We start from the raw sequence: 7,618 nt of genomic DNA on the forward strand, positions 1-7,618 counted from the left end.
AGAGAGAGAGAGGAGAGAGAGAGAGAGAGAGAGAGAGAGAGAGAGAGAGAGGGGGGGGGGGGGGAGGAATAGGGAATGGAGAATTGGAGGAGGGGGAGATGGGGAAGGGGCGTGGCCTATTTGCAATGATAATGCGAGGATCTCCAATTGGAAGAAAAATAACAGTAGTAGTAACAATAATTATATGAATAATAATGATAATGATATGAATAATAATGATGAAGATAATTACAATGATAACAATAATAATGATAATGAAAAAGATGATACTAATAATGATAATGAAAAAGATGATACTAATAATGATAATGATAATAATAACAATAATGATAATGATGAATATGATAATTATAATAATGATAATTCAAGTGATAATGATGATAATGATAATAATCACTATAATAATCATGATAATAACAAAATAATAACAATAACATAATATAATAATCATAACAATAATAATGATAATAAAAACAATGATAATCATAACAAAAATAATGATAACATCAATAATGATAACAATAATAATGATAATATTGATAATGATAGTAACGATAATAGCAATGATAATGAAAACAACAACAATAACCCACCACCACCACCAAAGAGAACAGTTACATCAATAACAAAGACAAAAACCTTCGATAGGCCTATCCTCACCCTCGTCCCCAAGAGAGAACAAATGTTGAACGCAGAACAATACCCGCGTTCTGTATTCAGCAAGCACAGTTTTCGTGCACATCTGCCCACGCGTTTCACCTGTGCTGAACAAGTTTCCCTAAATGTCTCTAACTTTGAAACGTGACTATTGTTATTTAATGGGATATTGTTGTTGTTGTTGTTTGGATTATCTTTAGTATTATTGTTATTGATATCGTTTTTCGATTGTGATTGGAATTATGGTGATTTTATTATTATCATCATTATTATTATTATTATCATTATTATTATTATTATCATTATTATTATTATTATCATTATTATTATTATTATTACTGTTATCATTATTATTAATGCTATTAGTATTATTATCTTTATCGTTCTTGTTCTCATTATCGTTGTTGTTATTGTCATTATCATTAATATCATTATCATAATCATTATCATCATTATTGATAGTGTTATTGTCATCATCATTTTATTATTACTGTTATCATTATTGTCATTATCATTATTATCACTACTACTACCATTATCATTATTATAATTATCATTATTACTTTTGCTATTATTTCTAAAATGGCAGTCATAATTGTTATCACAATTATGGTAGCAATATCAAACATTTAGGCCTATAAGACAGGAAAAAAAAAATACATAGAGCAAAAATTCGAAGTATCCTTTCCTGTTGCAATAAAGCTCGCGCAGTTGCCCCCTAAAAAAATACAAAACAAAAAATATTGAAAGAGTAATTGCAATATACATCGATACCTTTATCTGCAAAGCCATTTCGTTAAGAATGAAACAGGTAAGGTTAGCGACCCGTGACTTACCTGTTATTGTGTCCTGGAGGCGAGTGAATTGTCTGGTTTTGTTATTTTCGAGAAAGACAAAATGTTTGTTGCGACTTTTTTCTGTTTTCTTCTTTTCTCCAATAAATGGAGCTTATCTTATATGTATCTGAGATAAGGATTGCAAAGTCTGTGTTTTGTTCGCGAGAGTTGAGTGGTGTTTGGATTTATATATTCACTAAAACCAATTGTTTTGTAAATCTTTATAAAAATACCGTTACAGTGTTTCTTTTACAAATCTTTCGGGGTTTTTTATTGTCTTCTTTTTTCCTCACAGAAGAAATCAAACACTCCAAAATAGATCTACAGTAAGACAGATCTTAAGCCATTCTCTAAAGACACTCGAAAAGTCTCAAAAAGCACCATCACTTAGCACACATCGGAGAGAGCGGAAAAAACGAATAACAATTGCAAATTCAAAAGCAAAAGCAAACACCATTTAGAAAGCAAAAAAAGAAAAAACAAATGCGATCGAGCCGTTTGGCGGAAGTAAGCGCGTGGAGATTCCCCTCACTGTGAGTCGGCGGGCGAGAGCAGCGCGCATGCACCTCCCCTCACCACGGCGCTCGGCGGGCAACTGACTCCCTTTTCCTTGCCTGTCTCGTGGCCTCTCTTGGGTGGGTAGGGGGTGGGAGGGGGCATAACCTCCCCCTACCTCTCCATGCCCCTCCTTTTGTCCTGGTCTTTGGTCAATTTTTCTATCTATCTCTCTTTTGACCAATTTCTTGTCATAGCTCATTCCTTACTCTCGCGTCTTCACCTTGATTACATTTTTTTCTCTTAGTTCCTTAATTTCGTAGAGGGGATGAATGACTTTTCGTCCTAATTACTGTACTTTCCCCCCGTTGAAGGAGCCTGCTGCGATCTCTTAATTGCCTCTTGTCTTGTAATGTAATTCTTCAAGAGATAATGGATGCAGCAACAGAGCGGTATATCCCCTATAAAGTCTACCTTCTGCCACCCTCACATACCATGAATGCTAGCGCTTGCTGGTGTCACCTTCAAAGCATAACCTTTGTTGTTGTTATCGCTCTCTCTCTCTCTCTTTCTCTCTATCTCTCTCTCTCTCTCTCTCTCTCTCTATATATATATATATATATATATATATATATATATGTATATATATATATGTCCCTATTTCTCTCTCTCTCTCTCTCTCTCCCCCCCCCCCCTCCCCCCCCCTCTCTCTCTCTCTCTCTCTCTCTCTCTCTCTCTCTCTCTCTCCTTTCCTTCACGTCCGTACGGTCTCGAGACGAATCACAGCGCAAACTAGAAAAAAAAAAATTCTATCTATATGTATGACAAATAAGTATGAGAAGAAAAATCAATAAATGTATAGTGAAGCTTTTACTGTCCATCCTTATTTTCAGTCTTTTATTCCTCTCTCTTTCTATCCTTTCCGTCTTTATTGTTATTATTATTACCATTGTTATTCATTTACGCGTCGCGGTTCAGCAAACAGAAAACGGGATATTAAGAAGACTTGGCCGAGGGAAGAGGTGGGAAGGCGGGAGGCGGGAGGGGGGGAGGGGAGTTCAGAGAGAGGGGGAAGGGGGAGGGTGTAGGAGGGAAGAGAGGGTGAGGGTGGGGGTTGTCGCGCCTTCGAAAATATGAGCGAGACGACAACTTAAGGCAAGGAATAGTAATATTTGCCCTCTTCCTTGAACCGAGAGGCGGGGGGGGGGGGGAGAACACGTGAGGCAGACGTGCTACATTATGTTATAAAACATTCCTTGCCGCGAGATAGTGAGTGAGAGAGAGAGAGAGAGAGGATGGGGAATATGAAAAAAAACAAAAAACTCTCTGCTTACTGTGGGATATATGCAGGGTTGAGTAAACCCGGGCTGTGACTACTCTCACTCGCTCGTTCTCTCGCTCTCCTCTCTTTCTCTCTTTATTCCTCTTTCTATCCTCTCTCTCTTTCTCCTCATCTCTCTCTCTTATCCTCTTTCTATCTCTTCTTTCTATCACCCCCCCCTCTCTCTCTCTCTCTCTCTCTCTCTCTCTCTCTCTCTCTCTCTCTCTCTCTCTCTCTCTCTCTCTTTAACAAACGCGTGTCTAGATCGGTACATCCTTAGAATCGGAAATTAAATGAAAACCTAAAACAACAATGAGAGATAACAAAAAGTCAAAATAAAGAGAACGAAAGCATGAATAATCAACGGTTGCATTCAAATTGAAATCTCCCGCCAAAAAGGGGATAAACCTTAACGGCCACAATTTATTAGTTTGCGCTTAGAATATTTGCTTATCGATCAATCTGCAACCAGTTGACGCATGCAGTGTGCAGATATAGAGCAATAAACAGAAGCTCTCCTACTGTACACGAATTATATATGAAAATCATTCTCTCTCTCTCTCTCTCTCTCACACACACTCTCTCTCTCACTCTCTTTCTTTATCTCTCTCTTTCTCAACAAGCATCATTCTAGTTAAGAGAATCAATCAAACGAGAGAGGAAGAAAAAAAAATGGCGTTGGGTTATAAACCTCGCCATCTCACACCCCAGAATCACACATAAATGTCTCGCCGTCCCACCTAACGGTCAACATAACGCTTGATAGAGGAGAGCCATTACGAAACCACTGCATGAATTCATCCGGGTAAAACCATGTCATCAAAAAAAAAGAAAAAAAAAAGCGTAACGAAGCCATAATAGCAGATGCTTCCAATATGTCTGTTCTGGTGAAATGAACAGATTGACTTTTCAGCCATTGTTTCAATTTTGTGGCTCTGGTGCATGTTGGTATGCGTGCGTTGTATTGCTTTGGTGGTTATGTCGTGTGATTGAGTGTGTGTGGTTACTGTGTGTATGAATGAAAGAGAGAGAGAGAGAGAAACCGACTGTGTTCTTTCTTTTAATTGCTACTGTGCACATACGAGTGTCTGTCACCGAGCATCCATTTGTGAGAAAGAGTATGTGAGTAAGTTTTAATGGAGAGAGAATTTATATGACTATGCCACATATGCTGCACAAACTACCATCAATAAAAGCAATTTTGAATTTAAAAAGCCCCAATACACAAGGGGATACTTCGTTAAACACATTCCGCATGTTTTGCCCTATACAGCATAGCACAGTATATTCGCCAGTGTAAGACCATTGCTCATAGAAACAATATATTCAATGCGATTGAAGGCTGATAAAAAGAGTGATGATGAGTATAATTATTACAATATTAACATGACTATGAACATTATGGTTATTATCATGAATATCATGTTTATAGTTACATCAAGGACTGTAATATTTATCATATCAAGAACACTAACTAAATAATATTAACTTTAGTAGTAATGATGAAAGTAATAGTAATACTGATTATGATGGCAGAAGCAGTAAGGATGATAGCAATGATGATGATGATAATTACGATAATTATGGTGTTAATAATGATTATATGATAATAATGATAATAAAAATGATAATGATAATGACAGTTTTGATAGTAAGGATGAAAACATTAATGATAAAAAGGATAATGAAAATAATAATTACATTGTTAAAAATGATAATAATGACAATAATAATAATAAGAGTGGCATTATTATTATCTTAAGCATATATAACGATGATTCTACCGATGTAAAAATCCTTAATAATAAGTAGCCGTAGCCATGATAATAGTCTACCAGTACTACAATCAATAATAACAACATATAGAGCTATATATAATACCAATAGCACACACAAAAAAGACATAAATTATATGTATAGAACACAGAATATTAGTCATATACAAGCAACAATATTTCAACATATACCGTTGAGCAGGTAAACAATATATTGCACATTTGTCTACGTCTCTGTGAATATAAACGTAATGGATATTCGTATAAATCAGATTAGTAAATAGTTTTGAACATTAATAGGCAAAGCGTAGCGGGATTGAGATAGAGATGGCAATTACACACAGTCCCCGTGTCGAGATGTGTCTGTACGTAAAGCATGTATTCAACGTGTAAGTGTGTACATGCTGTGTTGAGTATTAATATATGCATGGATGTAATATTAAGTCTGAAACTCTATTGCTTGACCTTTAAGCGCGGTTACAGATAGGTTTTCATATGAGTTGCTTGAATACAGGAAGGGAACCGTTTCGATTAATTTCCTTCGTTTTTATTACTATTCGTATTATTATAATTTCTGGTTATTATTATTCTGTGATGTTGTTGGTGTTGTTGATGTTGTTATTGCCTTTACGATTTTTTATAATCATTATTATAATTATTATGTCTTTATCCTTAATCATATCATCATCATAATCTTCCTCCACCTCATTATCATTATCATCATAATTATTCGTTATCGTCGTTACTGCTGCTACCTTTACTGTGCTCTCCAAAACATCATAACTGCTGCAACTTTCAACATTTTAATGCATTTCGACATTGCCATCCAACAATAGTTCTCAACTACAAAGGAACTCACAACAACGTGGAGAAATTATACTATAAAACACAAAGCTTAACTTTGAATTATATAATATAATTCTTTATTTCTGGAATATTAATTATAACTTCAATAAACCAAAAAGACAATCACACCACATTTTTCATTATCTTTTTATTTATTGACACCGTATTATTCACATACATACAGCATCATATGGAATTATATTAGGTATCTGATGTAGATTAGTTAAACACAAATCTATCCGTCTATCTATCCATGTGTGTGTGTGTGTGTGTGTGTGAACAAATAACTATAAACATGTACAGTTACGAAGGGGCATATCCAGGATTTTAGTAAGGGGGACACCTGTAGTTGAAAAGGGTGAGGCTTCCAGAAGTTTCAAAGAGAGAGGAGACTTGTAATGCTTTTCTCTTGCATCTCGCATGGCTGAACTGTTCACCTTTGTGCTATACCAACGACCTGTTTAAGCCTTTCGTGAACTGTTCAACATTAGAAATCAAGTGAACATTTCGCCTAATAACCCCCCCCCATCCCTACCTACGTCACAGCGGGGGGGGGGGGTGATCAGACCTGGGCTTTGGCGGCTTCTTTATGGTACGCAGCCTCTGTGCATGGCAGTACGCGTTTGTAAGTAAGGTTGCTCGTGTAGGTATAAAAGAGAAACAAATAGGCTTTAAAGCAGAACCGATTCTCTTAAAATTCCAATCGCTCTCAACATGACAAAGCGGTTTATTTCATTTCATACTCGAATGCTAACCCTTCCGCAAAAATAAGATTGATGGGGAAATAGAGCACATGCACGTACAAACAAAACAAAAAACAATATAGTCGTTGTTTTCTCTCCTTTTTATCTTCATTACTATCTATTCGACCTCCGTGATCTCTAAGCCTTGCAATTTGTCGCGAAATTATGAAATTATTTCACTCTACAGTCAAAATCGATCCGTCTCCCCCTCCCCACCCTCCCCCACCCCCACTCCTTCCCCCCTGATATTCGCTCTTCATCCTCCTCCCTTTTCATTAAGTTCTAACAAAAACTCAACACATCTGCTAGAGTGAAACAAACCAGTGCAAGAAATCTCAATGGAAACAAATATTGCAGCTTCTATCATCCTGCGAAATGTCCCGTTTGTTCCCCTAACTAAACAAATGATTGAATAACGGGCGGGCGAGTCCATTAGTTACGTGTGGGGGAGGACGGGATTGAGGGGAAAAGGGAACTGAGATAGAGATGGAGGAATTTTGTCGAGGTACACAGCTGGCGTGGATGTTTGAGTATCTATTATTCTATTTTATGAATGTTTTGAGGAGTTGAAAATCGCCATGGAGATATGGAAACACGGTATTACTCCGTATTATCCTCGCTAGTACATACATAACCTGTAGTCTTTATATCTCAATGGTATGAGCGGTTTAACTTCGCTTCGAAAGAAAAATAGGGGTCATAAAAAGAGGAAAAAAACAGTATACTAAGATCACTAAAAATTATATATACAAACAAATGAAAAGGGGGAGCAGAGGAAGGGAGAAGTAAAACAAGTAAAAACAATGGAAAGAAAATGGTGATGAGAAGGAAGAACCAAAGAGTTGTAATAGTGCGTGACAATAATGATGTAATTGTGACAATAGTGATAACGATAGGGAATAGAAAATACCATAGCAATAACGATAACAAGATGATGCAACTAAG

The 7,618-nt window shown here is 36.4% G+C and overlaps 1 protein-coding gene across 1 annotated transcript in view; it reads right to left on the bottom strand.

Moving 5' to 3' along the window:
- The window catches only part of LOC122245746 (uncharacterized), a 522,178-nt gene extending 520,549 nt beyond the window's left edge, over nt 1-1,629 (bottom strand). Inside the window, exon 1 of the mRNA XM_086543297.1 lies at nt 1,494-1,629. The gene's annotated coding sequence lies outside the window, so the exon portion shown is untranslated. The remainder of the gene's footprint in view (nt 1-1,493) is intronic.
- Nucleotides 1,630-7,618: the final 5,989 nt, after the last annotated feature.

This window comes from Penaeus japonicus, unplaced genomic scaffold, assembly GCF_977035675.1.
Source record: "Penaeus japonicus unplaced genomic scaffold, GWHDUDI00000001_assembly GWHDUDI00000013, whole genome shotgun sequence".
NCBI classification, from domain to species: domain Eukaryota; kingdom Metazoa; phylum Arthropoda; class Malacostraca; order Decapoda; family Penaeidae; genus Penaeus; species Penaeus japonicus.